A 14,554-nucleotide genomic window follows, 5' to 3' on the forward strand; every position below is an offset into this window, starting at 1 on the left:
TATTTCACTGATAAATCTCTATATGCCACCGGAAAGCATAATTATATTAAAATATATTAGTTAAGTGCATTTAAAAAATCAACATTAGTGTGATACTATTTGTCTTTCAGTAGCAACCTAGCAAGTAAATACGATGTAACATCAAAATATACTCTACACCAGGCTTTGTGTTGTTTTTTCATGTTATATCAAGCAACAAAACATGGATATTATTCTCCATAAGTTAATGAAAAAACATATCTCCACTTAGAATTTCTGATATTGTATAGAAATGACACCCCCTGTAACATGAAATCCTGGAGCCGCCCCTGTGTTTAGCCAAAATATAGACAAGATTATAAAGGTTGACACTTCTAGGTGAGATAGACATACAGCATGTTGAAACTAATATGTATGTACTCATCTATGATAAAATTACTACCCGTAATATTAATATTTCTAATGGTTCATATGCAATATAGTTAAACTTGAAAACCAACAAGTGTAAAATTGAATAAAGGTTTTAAATGAGGACAATCACAATTTTGAGTAGACAATGAATTCAAACATGTGAAAAAAACAACTTACCCTTGGAGACTTAATTCATCCAGAAATTATCAATAAAAGACCCAGAAATACATGGAGCATAGCATTATGAGGGCAGAAAGTTAAAATGCCCTAGATCTGTCACAAGGACATCCCACAAGCCCAAACCAAGACGGGAAACACAATAATGGGGAGTTATGGGCCACGTTTGACAAACAATACTTATTCATATCGTGTGATTGCTTGCAGCATCTTGTGCCATTGTCCGCACGTTTCTTACAAACATGCGGCCATTGTTGGCAGACTGTCCTGTATAGATGCATTGTCGAGAATTAATCAAGTTGTCTTTTGTGTTCCACGCTCACTTTCATCATTGTGAGAGAAAATATAATAAATCTTGTTACAACATATTGACTCCATATTACTTGAATAGGTGTTTTACATTAGGTCTTTTTGCCTTTTTCGGCAGAAAGTTTGAGCTTGATTAAACAGCTTGCAATAAAGTAATTAATGATAAAGAAACAATGTTTCTGAAACCACTGTAATAATTAAAAGCCGAGACCATCATATCCAGACAACCAATCAAGAACATGTAACAAACTCATAATTATCAATAAATGACAAGAAAAAATATGACTCATCAAAACTATTGTGCAAAAATTAAATCCTCACCTTCAAAAATGTCTTTTTCTCAAACGGAAGATCAAAAGGCAAATGTTTTCGCCAAACTTTTCCTTCTTACAAAGAATGCTCATGCGCCATTTCAAATGGTTAATGCATTGAAAATAAGCAATGGTTCTTGAAGATGATTCAACAATACTTTTGTATTGTTGCTCCCACATTATAATCAGATCAGGAATCAATCATATGGAATTATTCACGTTTCCGAAGCAAACCAGTGTCAGAAAACATAACATCAAAGTGAAGCACAGGACGTGTATTGTTCACATGACTGATAATAACAATGAATTATAGCTTACAGAATAAAATTATTACAAACCTTTTCCTTTTTCTAGGATACATTAGATTGGTATGTTTTTATATCTAAAGGAGTGAACATTTCAGCACACCTAAAATGGGAAATATATCCACATCTGCTGCCGAGATCTTACAAAAAGGATAAAATTGTACGTTTTGTACATCTACTTAGATTAGAACCTTCATTTCCAGCCAACAATCAGCACCATGCTTAATCATTAAGATTCACAATAGAAATGATGTCATAATTTGGTTCCCCGCCTGCTGAAAACAGGGTTACAATCCAAGACATTTAAAACCTATTTTGTAAAATCATAAAAACTTAATTGAATAAGAATGGCTTGCTCACTTCCCTCACCCCGCCCTTCTTAATCATTCAAATTTTACCTAATATATTAAAACTATTACAAAGTAATTGATGCAGAATCACTTTGTTAGTTTCAACAATTAAAAAAAAATTGCCAACACAAAATCTGAGATTATATAATATTTGCTATAAAATGATGAAATTGCAAAGGCTACAATATCTATTACATGGAGTGACAGTACCAAATGCCAACACAATAAATACATATTTTCAGTCGATAAAGGGACAAAAATGAGAAATTGTTAAAGTCAGAGTTATATACATACAGTTGTTTTACTGGTAACATAGATTTCATTATGACATCTTTACAGGTTTTGAGTTATCAGGTTTAGGACCAATAAATTAAACACCAACGACAACAACACCGACCCCAACGAGGACACCTAATCTAGTATAAGCATTAAAATATGCAAACTTTAACATACTTTCTAGAAAATTAATGGGTATATAACATTTGCTGTAAAATATTTAAGTCATGGTTACATGCTATAAAAAATCATCTGCATATATGCATTTCAATTAATATTGTTAATTATTGTGAATGTGAACAACATTGAGACCCTGTGATGAAAAAGGCTGAAAATTAATTTATACTAGTCTGTGATGAAATTAACTTTTATATCAAAAAGAACTGATTTTTTGTGTAATCCATCATGCACTTAAGAGGAAGAGAATGACTGAATCATAAAAATGGGGATTATAATTTCAAGATTTGAAATCTTTGATCACAGTTGAAGAATATAGGATGATACCAACAAAAGATGTCAAATGTGCTCCCAAGCATGCCTTTAGTGACTATATTAAGATTTATGAAGTGATCGGCACTTAATTTGCATCAGCGTAGTGAAAGCCGATTTATTGTAAGATGCGTAGTAAAATAGATTGGATAGTCTACAACTTACGCCTGATTGCCCATATATCATAGAGCGGCACCAAGTTTAATATGAATTTTGATTCTCCACTTGAAAATAAAATATTCTTTTTATCTATTATTTTTTAACATTAATAACAATTTTCACAAACGCTGGAGAGGATTAGATAGCCATACACGACAATTTTATGGAGTTGGCGCACAATACAGTTCAAATTCTTTACAAAATAAAATGAACCTTACAGCGACAATGAAAATTGGACAGCAAAAACAACGCAGCATTGGTATAAAACTTAAATAGTTTATTTGGCGTATTGAAATGATTTCATTGGTAAGTAAAAGTAATCGATCTATCTTGCCTAAAATACAAATATATATAGTAAAATACATAAAAAACCCTAATGTCAGCTCTGTTTAATAACAATAAAAAATATAGCCATATATAATGAAACCCAAACCATGTTCATTTTCAGCCATCAGGGCATCAACATGTGACATCATTACTATACACTATTATGATTAAAAATTACCCAACCAGCTGTTAACACACACATAGACAAAGTAGCAGAGAATTATTGTTTTAAGTTATATATTAAAAAAATCCTAAAAAAAATCAATGCTAAAACATTTGGAACGAAATAAAGGAAAATTACCTATTAAGGTAGAAATCATGCCAATAGTTCCCAAACTAAGAAACTGTAAACATGTTAAAAAAATACAACAATACGTTGTCAATGCAATGTATTTTATGAGGCTGAAAAACCAAGTTATTGGTTACACTACCAGACACGGGTAACTGGATGGGTGATAACATCTCATAATAATGGAAAATCGTTCCAAACACAGACTCTACTCATTGAAAAGTGATTAATAACATAATCTTCAAATTTTTAAACCAAAACCTTAGTAAAAACGCTCCTGCCTAATGCATCAATTATCGCTACATCAGTGAACCTCAATATAACAATGCATGATATTGCTCGATAAAATGAAGACTCACTGCCACAACAATAAGAAATTAAAACAACACAAGAAACAATCGTGAACTTAATTCAGATCGCATTAGAACCTCTAAGGGGTGTGGACTTTTATAATTCAATTTCAGAGAGGGTCTCCCAGTCGTTGAAGCAGAAAACAGTGCGACCAGCATCACAATACGCCACGACGGGATATCACCTACCCAACTGCTGATACAATAAAATAATGTTCAGTTCTCACAACATCCGAATATTGATTATCATAAACATTATACTCTTTCCAAAGTTTATCTGTTTTGCATAAAAGGACTAAAATCCTTTCAATTAATTTTCATCTGTACGTCTCATAATAAGATGTATTGGTGAATTATTGCAATTTTCACATTCAATAATTCTTCACAATAGCATTAAAACTAATACATTTCTTCTTCAGAACAAATTTACAAAAGATGAATTGATTTTTGTTATTAAATCTATTTTTCGTTATTATTTAAAGGCTACTTGTTGCGCTGGTATTGTTAGAAGTGAAAATTTATAGTACTTAACATTCACTGCACGACTGCAAATTACCATACAAATAACATACACATAATATCCTTTCAAATTAAAAGGTTAAGATATAATATTCCTTGCTGATGCAGATAGAAACATGCTACCGGTAAATACTGCCATATTTTGTGAGCATGTCAATTGTATAATATCCAAGCGCCTTCCGAAATTACTGTCAGCTTTCGTACAAGGTTACAAAAAATTAGGCTCGGTAATTGCAAGTCACAGGTACAGTTGGGAAAGCTGATATAAAACAGTTTTGTTTTAACATAACAAGGTACTGGAATAGCTTCTACAAAGACACATGCATTTTATTTCTTATTCAATATCTACAATAATAATGACCAGTATAACAATTTTTGTTGTTGACTACAATACTATCTTAATACTGAACATGTAAGCAAATTAATGCATAACTATACATTAAATGTGAATTATGACAAATTTGATTTTTAAAGAAACAAATAAATGAGATCTTAAACACACACTCCGAAAATATTTTCCATAAAGAAATAGGCCGTTTCTTCTTAATAAATATTTTAAGTTACTGGAAATGTATAAAGGGAAAATATATTTACTACTGAGTCAATGACATTTTTGGGAAATGATCAAACTATATATATATATATATATAAGAAGCTATTAGAAATTCATTAACAAGAAGACTGGGAAGTCTTTCGTATTACACAGTGTCATCAAAACCATCCACTACACTTCCAAGTACTGCGTGTCCAGTGGGACGACGAATAGGAAAGAGTCCTACCTGTCTCGGTTGGTTGAATTATCCTCCCACAGTCGAAACTAGTTCCAGAGGTTTTAACGCCTAATCCCCAGTACTCATTTAATTGACTTGAACAACTCGAAATTGGATTTCAATGTCAACATGTTAGGCTGATGCCCAAATCAAAACCATTTTCATATCTTATATTATAACAAACACTTTTAACAATACTATACAATGGCATTAACGAAACTGATATCAGAAAACCAAACATGGACCTTTGTGTGATTATCTTTAGCAAAACAAAAGATTTTAAGTATTGAATCGCGACTCTTGAAAAGCAAACATAAGTTTTAACAATACATTTAAGATAAAAGAAGTTCCCAACATCACTATGGAGGAAATGGCATTTCGTTGTTAGCCCTATTTCTCTATATCAGTCTTAATAAATGTTAAGATAAACAATACCCTTACATTTGGCAACTTCAACAATAGGCTTAATTGTAGCAGTGCTTCCCCAAGTTTTATCCTAAATGTAGTGACCAGGATCTCGCCAGGAATTTAAGAATTATCTCATTCTGTATTATGTTTTGTAACCTAGACCACATCTTGTCCCCTTAAACTTTTCACAGAGTCAACAAGTGTTGTCTTGGGAGCTAAATCCTTGTGCGGTGATCAAAAGAAATTCAGCTGCTCCCATATCAAACTTTATGGTAATTACGACTTAAAGAACCTTATCAATCAAGGAAAAGACAATGTACTTATTTGTCCTTTCCTACATATGAAGTACCCTGAGCATATCCAACAATAAAGCTGTTCAATTAAAGCCAGGCAATATAGTTACATATATCTTGGTTTATAAAACGTAAAACATTATTTTAAATTTTTAAAGAAAACTTCTTTGATAAGTAAACATCTGTTGCTGAAGCAGACAAAGTCCTTCAGACTTTACATTAGTTTATTTAAATTACTAAGAGTAAGCCTTCATGTCTTTCAAAATTAAGAACCTTATACTTTCAAACAGGAATATATGTAGCTAATTCAATACCTTCATGCATGCACTTTATGCACACGGCAGCAGCTCCCGGCTAGAGACCCGGTCATCCCTGGACAAGCATGGACCTGAGTTGACAGGGTACATCATGTGACAGACATAGAACCACACTGCAGGATCATCAACCTGTATATAGAACTGGTGATGAAGAGACATAATCGATGTTACAAACATAATAACATTAATAAGGCACTTGCAATAAAAGAGCTATATGTCTCTATTGTGAGTTACATGTATGTACTTAGTTGGTAAACTTGAAGACTGTGTGCAGATTTTGTGCAGACATTATAAACATTATCATTGCCAGAAAAACAAATAATACTAATATATTATATACACATATTTAAATGCATATCAATTTTCTTTTCCATATTGAACAGTGAAAATACAGTACTCCGTATTGAAAAATCCGTATCACGCTACTTTTGTTTTCCAAATCGGTGCCTCCACATAACCATGAGTTTAGTGCTACCTTTTAGACAATGATGTTTCAGTTTTTACAATATTAACTTTAAAATTCAATAAAATATTTTTTCAGCTACTCAATTGCTAAACTGCGCTTTTGTTTCAAAATAATGCACTAAATCATTAAAACATTGATTTATGACTTCATTATACCATGTCATGTAAAATATAAGTGCAGTTCTGATGGTTTAAACTAAAAGCAGAGCATTTTAACATGGAAGTAATCAAAGGAGACATATTTATAATAAATGAAATATTACAGGCGCTATTAGGATGCATCTGTGATGACCTGTTTCAGGTTTGGATCAGTAAATGAACGTGCATCGGTCTCGTTCACTTAATGTTCTCGATGGATACTTGTTTACAACTCCACATGATGCAGGAAGTCAGAAAATTGTCTTATCATAATATCCACTATATATTATATATCAAATTAGTGTTGCATATTCTTATTAAATATAGGAGCATCTAAGGATTATTCAAGACTTGTGAAGTTGTGGCATAGTTCCTAGCTTTTAGGTACTAATTTTTGCAAACCAAGTTGTTGTCAGTGAAGAATTTAACTGGTACATCATCAAGGATAAATGACAGTACCCAGTTTAATATGTCTGGGTGTTTTTTCTTCATACTTAGAGTACCATGACCTTTATTATCATACTTCCTCAGTTACCACCACTGGTAAAACAGCGCAAAACAGCCAGGACCAACAACATGGCACCAACAGGAAACCAGTCAGTAATACAGCACCAGCAGGAAACCAGTCAGTAATATGGCACCAACAGGGAACCAATCAGCAAATTGGCATTACGGGGACTCTCAAGTCAGCACTAAGGCACCAGGGAACTAGTAAGCAAAATGGCACCAACAGAGAACCAGTATGTAATACTGGATCAATCTGTTACCTGCAAAAAAAACATACACCAAAACAGAAAAAAAATGTTTTTAACAATTAAACATAGACACAACAGTTTGTGCAAGCAAACGTTAATAATCAGTTAAATGACAAAATGAAAATGGTTTAATTTTTTTAGAGGTTCCACTGGTCAGCTGGTATGATATTACATAGTATACATAACTAACACTAACTCATAGCTAGTTGAGTGAAAGTCATATAAATAGATCTTTGTCATATAAACAAAGTATGTGTTATATATATTTGTATTGAAACTGCCTAATCCACACCATCGCATGTACAAATAAAACCTATACTATCATAATATACACACTAACAATGATAAACATACAGATATGTGCAAAAAAATTATCCTCAACTACATAATTCTGTGTTACCTTTTTAAAGTCACTGGGTAATGTTGTCTCCAGCAATGCATCTGAAAACACTAATTTTATCATTATTTTACTTTATTATGTCGAAATTGCAGAAAAAAATAATACAACTAAAGTATAAACAAATATATTGGTTGCAGTGGGGTACTAAAGCACGCTAGTATAGTCAAGAAAAAAATAGAAAACCAATGCCTTAACCACTAGGCCACAAGGACATATACAACTGTGATGGATATTTTGATGTTTTAACAATACATTGATAACATCATGTGATAATGTCAATCAACCAATCACAGTGCAACAACGAATCGCTCAAAGTCGTTAGTAACATTATTGAAAAGTGTGGTTTTCAAAGACCATAATTATTTGAGCAAATGTTCTATCACTCCTGATGATTTGCCACACTTTTTTATTTCGTAATAAAAAGAAGTGCATTTTACAAACCATGAGCGAGTTCCTTTAAATGGTTAAAATAACATTTCACATTATGTGCGAATACCTTTCCACATGGTGAAACGTGTACTCGTCTTGAACGAACAAACGTGATGCTATGATGCTGTTTTCATGTTTTCCGTGGTCTTTCCACAAAAAATGCTGAAATGCTCAAACAGTCCATAATTTGGCATAGTAACTACACGAATGCTAGTCTCAAAACGATATCATACCGAATTAATTATACCTATTTATATTTGCAAACATTGTCAAAAACCAAAACATACTCACAACAATATGCATATGATGTTGCACGTGCAAAAGAGATTGCCATCACACAGGCAAAGGTGGAGAACCAGTACATTGAACAGAAAAGATGAACTAAAGAGTTATCGTTTATTTCCCGCTTGAACCTAAAAATATAAAACACCGTATTTCTCCGTACCGAACTCATAGATCTGAGAAGGTGTTCCTTCTTATAAACTATTCATGAACTCATGACGATTAAATTTCCGCGTGGGTGAAAGCTATCTAGAGCTATGCTTAAAAATATGTTTTTTTACGGTTACCAGAAAAAAAAGGCAATGACACCTCGATTTCAACAATAAAAATGTGAATTTTGTGGCTGATGACGAAGCATATATATATATATATATATATATATATATATATATATGGAGTTCGTCACAAGTTCAGTAAACACTATTTCAATTCAAATATATAATTTCCTTCGTGACCAGCGTGCTATTCAAAATTAATGAGCAAAGATAGACAAAAAAACGTGAATAGCACGCAAAATGCAAAAATAGCATGTATGAAAATATTTAGATTAACTAAACCATTTTGGACATTTCACCCTAAGGGAAACACTCACTTTTTTCAAATATTTTTCAATTATTAATACATTGTTTGATTTTATTTTATTAACAAACTCCAAACAGCAACTGACAGATTCTCGCTTGAACATTCAGTGATTAAAAGCGTTCTATGCACCTGTACTAGTAAACTAAAGCATGTTCTATCACATTCAAATATTTCACAGAGGTCTAGCGGCGTTCAGTTGTTGGTAGGTCGGTCGGCCGGTTGGTCCGTAGTTTTTATCGCTGTCCGGAACATAACTTGAAACTGGATAGAATTTAATAAAACTTCATACAATGATAAAACATAGTGAGGAGAGGAGGTGCAGTGTACAGGAACCATAACTATCTAAGCTACTAGTAATTACAGAGAAGTTGCCCTTTGTTACTTTTTCTTGTCCTGAGCAATACGTAAAAACTACTTTAATGGAATCTAATAAAACATCCTACAATCAATGGCAGTGATGTCAGGTGCGTCCATGTTTCCTGGCTCATTGTTTAGGCTGAAAAACGTCCTCGATTCTGTAAGTATTAACACTGTTTTCTATATGTTTCAACGATATTTTTGGAAACGACCTTGTGCACCGAATGACGAGCAATTGCTTGTTTACGATGACGTTTGTTTTAGATGAAAATTATGTCTGTATTAAAATATCTCGTTAAAACAATACACGTTCGTACTAGGCTTACCGACTCAATCAGTGCACTTCATTCTTCAAAACATCGATTAAAAACCATTTCTTGTGCAAACCTCAGTCGATACCTTGTTATAGTCAATGACAGTATTGTTATTGTTTTCCGAGTGCAGTCAGTCAGTTGTGGTGATAAATCGGCAAATTTAAAGAAATGCTTACTGTTTCATTCTGTACATTTTTAGAACCTGGGTTCATCTCAAATCTGGTTAATCTATGGCACACTAAAATAACGATTAATTAAAAGGCGTCAATTGTTTTCCTAATCCATATATGTGTGCTATAACACGTCTCAGAAGGGTCATTTTGATCAGAACTCTCTGCTTAAAGTAGTAATTATATTTTGGAGGTAATATAGTAAGTCGAGACACGATTAGGTCTTGAATTGAAATAGTGTTTACTGAACTTGTGACGAACTACATTTAAAGGTTGTTTCCCTTTTTAACTTGGTTGCCAAATTTAAACAATATGCTTCAAGTCATGTGTTAAAGTTGGTAATTCATTATCAGAGTTTTTTAGTAGTCAAGCTGGTGTTAGGCAAGGTGAGAACCTTTCCCCAATACTATTTTCTCTGTTTCTTAATGATTTGACTCAGTTTATGTCAAGTAGGTTTGAAGGGCTTGAAACCTTTTCTAAAAGTACCTTTGAATGTTTAAGTGATGATGATGTAGATGTTTACCTACGTCTTTATATATTACTTTATGCTGATGACACAGTTATTCTCGCCGAATCTCACGCCGACTTGCAAGCGGCATTGAATGCCATGCTAGAATATTGTAATATGTGGGATTTAAAAGTTAATCCTAGTAAAACTAAAGTTATTGTTTTTTGTAAGTCTAAAAGAACATTACTGAAAGAACAGGATTTCTACTATGATGGCGCTAAAGTAGATATTGTTAATGAGTTTGTGTATCTTGGTGTTATGTTTAGCTATAATGGTAAATTTACTAAAACTAAAAAACTTTTGGTAGATCAAGCTCGTAAAGCAATGTTTGCACTTATAAAGAAATCTCGTAAACTTAACTTAGCTTACTCTTTACAATTGTATTTGTTTAATTGAATGATTGTACCAATATTATTATATGGTTCAGAGGTATGGGCTATGGAGGATCTTAAGATATTAGACCAATTTCAGTTAAAATATTGTAAACTCATTCTAAATTTAAAAAAGTGTACCCCTAATTGTATGATTTATGGTGAACTTGGTTTAAAACCAATTTCTATACAAGCTAAAACTAGGCTTTTGACCTTTTGGAGTAAAATAGTAAATTCTGCTGTTGTGAGCAGCAGCAAAATTAGTCACTTATTGTATAATACTGCATATTCTTTGCACAATGATGTTACCTCTGGCTTGAAGTTCCCATGGCTTTCCTTTGTTAAGAATTCTTTAAATGATTTAGGATTAAGTATGTACTTTGATTTACAACAGGTTAATAGTGTTATTGTTTTTAAAAAAATATGGTTAAAAACAGATTATCTGACCAATTTATTCAAAATTGGTATAGTATTGTTTCAAATTCATCAAAATGTCAAATGTATAAAGTATACAAAAAAGATTTTGGGTTTGAAAGCTATATTGATATATTACCCAAGAATCTTTCATTGTATTTGCTTAAATTTAGAATTATGAATCACAAATTTCCTATTGAAGTAGGGCGTGGTCAAAATGTTGAGAGATTTCGTAGAACATGTCATTTGTGTAGTAGTAATAGTTTAGGTGATGAATTTCATTACTTGTTTGAATGTCAACATTTTTTCAGACGATAGAAAGAAAAATATTAAATTGTACTTTTGTCGTAACTCTAATTGTATTAAGTTAGATCAATTAATGAACAGTAAAAATAAAAAAGAACTTATTAAACTGGCTATGTTTTGTAAATCCCTTTTATCTAATGTCAAATAGACATTCTCCTTTAAAAACAATACGACTTATTTGTCTAAGTATTTCCTATTATAGGAAACTGTATGTAATATATGTCCACTTTGTTTATATATATATATATATATATATATATATGTTTAATTAATTGTTCGTTAAAGCGTTATTGTTCTGATCACATGGTTGTAATAACCCATGATCTAAATAAATCTTGAATCTTGACATCTGCATAATCTATAAAGTAAACTCTTTGTTTTCTTTTATTGTTTTTCCCCTAAAAGGCAATTTTAAATAATCGACAATTTCATCATTGTGATAGGAGTTCAGTCTACATCAACTCCTTTGACCAACACTTAGCAATAAAATACAATTATTTCGAATATACTTTTGTAAACTTTTAATCGGCTTATTTTTTATCAATTTCAGTTCAAAATAACAGACATGCTGGGAAATAACGCTAATAGTGGGATGTTTGCGGGCAGGGAAATGCATCACGTTCATCCCATGAATTACACATGCAGCTAAAGCATCATCCAGACAAGTCGTCGCTTGGGTTCCAACAGAAACTGTTTTAACAGCATCTGTTCGAGTTTTGAGAAAATTGAGTTTAAAGTTGTTATAACTTTGTTGTTTGTAAACGAAATTGTACCACTTTTCTACAGACCATTGAAATTGCATTTTGTCGATGATATATTAAAAAACATTCAAATTCAGTTATTTATTTTTTAGAATAATTACTTTTATAAAAACGAAAATGACCACAAATGTCACGCTATTGTTAGTTCAATGATTTCCATACTGTTCTAATTGAGATATGTATGTGATATTGTACATGCATTTTTGTTATTAACTATGTTTGTCAAGTGTTTAAGCATTTTGTATTTGTTAAAGAAATGAATCAGTGTCGTTGACATCATGATTTCATTGGCCAATTTAAGACTTAAAACAGTCCGGAAGTTATGAGAGAGATTTTAAGGTATGTATAATAACTATCTAAACATAATAGATAGACTGTTCTTAGTTAAGCCAAATGAAAGCGCTTGAAAAAAAATAATGATATAAAATTTTTAAAATGACCCTAAAATCGACTTAGAACAGTATGGAATTCAAGCGACGAAGTGCCATGTGTGTTAAAGATGTTGAGTCATTTTCGACTTAGCTTGATTTTAGGAGACGCAAAGCAATGCGGGATTAAACAATATTGAAGTACTATTGCAAGTTTTATGAGAAGTTAGAAGCTGATTTACGTATTATTTTATTATTTTGTGTAAAATGATGAGGCGCATCATTTAAATTTCCTTTGTTTACATTGTTCTAGCAAAATTGCTGCGTTAGTTTGTTAGCTTCGCTTGTCGTGTTTGACAATGGTAGAGCTCAATACGAGGAAGTGTTATATACAAAATCCATAACGCTTTTTTTCAGCAATTACTGCGTTATTGACCTTTATTGTGTTTTTGTTGTCAAACATTTGTCCGGACAATAACTTGAAAACTATTTATTAAAATTAAAACTATTAAAATTGTTATAACACAAATAGAGGAAAAACAGTAAACAATAACCGTTACTCTATTTTAGCCAATTACAGAGTTATTATCCTTTGTTTCTTACCCTTTTCCTGTTTGGAGCATAACTTGAAAACTCATATATCTAGGCAGATTCGGTGGTATTCGTCACTCCTGTGACATCTCTAGTTTATGATTGTTTTCCAAGAAAACGCATAAAAATACTTTAAAATTTAAAACAGTTTGAGGCCACCAGACCAAATTAGCTTCACGCCGCCAGGTCACATGGCCGCTGCAAGGGCTGCTATATCGACTTTTGGGAAAATGCTGACAATCGCTTAGCCTACATGATGTTAATTTGTGCATATTTACTTTTTTATTGTTTTCAAAGAAAATGCTTCCAAAAATGGACTTGAAATGGAAAACAATTTTAGGCCACTACGTCGCCAGGCCGCCAACTTTACACTGCTTAGCCGCTAATTTCACGCCGCTTGGCCGAAAACCGAACGGCCACTAACCTCATGCGCTAGACCGCTTACTTCACACCGCTTGGCCGCCAGGCCGAAAGGTCGCTTACTTCACGTACATATTCCCAGCAAATACGCATGGTCAAACTTGGCATCACTTTATTGTCACCAAAACCTATATTCGAACCTGAATGTTTTGGATTGGGCATTTCCGGCAACCAAACAGGGCAAAGTCAGTAGTAGACGCCATATACCGCCGCCTTACTGGCCAGCTAGAGGAAATCAAGCGGGGCTGTATAGCACAGGTGTTTACGATGAAAGGTAAATGCAGCCATTGGACCCGTTTATTTATAAAAAAGTAAGTTGATGTGTACACGCAACGCATAGAGATCCATGGAGCGCTACGCGTCAGAACGCAACGCATAGAGCTCGCTGGGAAGCTTCATGCAACAGGGAACACTGCATAAAGAGCTCCTCGGGGAAGTTTATGTCGGGTGTTTTATACAGAGTAAAATGAATTACACGGTAGTGGATGTCTGCGAAGGCGGGTAGGCGTTGGCGTCGCGAACCTTGGCTGATCTGGGCAAACCATGCAAACTGGGACAAAAAAACGTCCATGTTTTGGTACAGATAAACCCTGCCGCAAGGCAACAGATGAAACCTCAAGATCACGCAAAATGCTGGGTTATGGGAATCAACATCGTCGTCTACATTGGGATAATGCTAAGTTCTCTGCTAGTTTTAAAAAGATTTTTCTCTGAAAGATTACATTTTAAATTTAACTGGTTTAAACTTTTTTATGTATTGTCCAAGGCCAAGGTACTAAGTCACAGTTTTAAATATGTATTGAAAATAAAAACATAGGCGCAACTTGAATTTTTTTTATTTATAAAACAAATACGTTAGTCGAATATGAAGGCAAATGAAACTG

General features: G+C 32.9%; 1 protein-coding gene across 1 annotated transcript in view; it reads right to left on the bottom strand.

Annotated features, from left to right (window-relative positions):
• Window positions 1-6,129, bottom strand: part of LOC128231676 (transcription factor Sox-5-like) — a 94,444-nt gene extending 88,315 nt beyond the window's left edge. Inside the window, exon 1 of the mRNA XM_052944741.1 lies at window positions 6,037-6,129. The gene's annotated coding sequence lies outside the window, so the exon portion shown is untranslated. The remainder of the gene's footprint in view (window positions 1-6,036) is intronic.
• Between the last annotated feature and the right edge of the window lie 8,425 nt (window positions 6,130-14,554).

This window comes from Mya arenaria, chromosome 4, assembly GCF_026914265.1.
Source record: "Mya arenaria isolate MELC-2E11 chromosome 4, ASM2691426v1".
NCBI classification, from domain to species: domain Eukaryota; kingdom Metazoa; phylum Mollusca; class Bivalvia; order Myida; family Myidae; genus Mya; species Mya arenaria.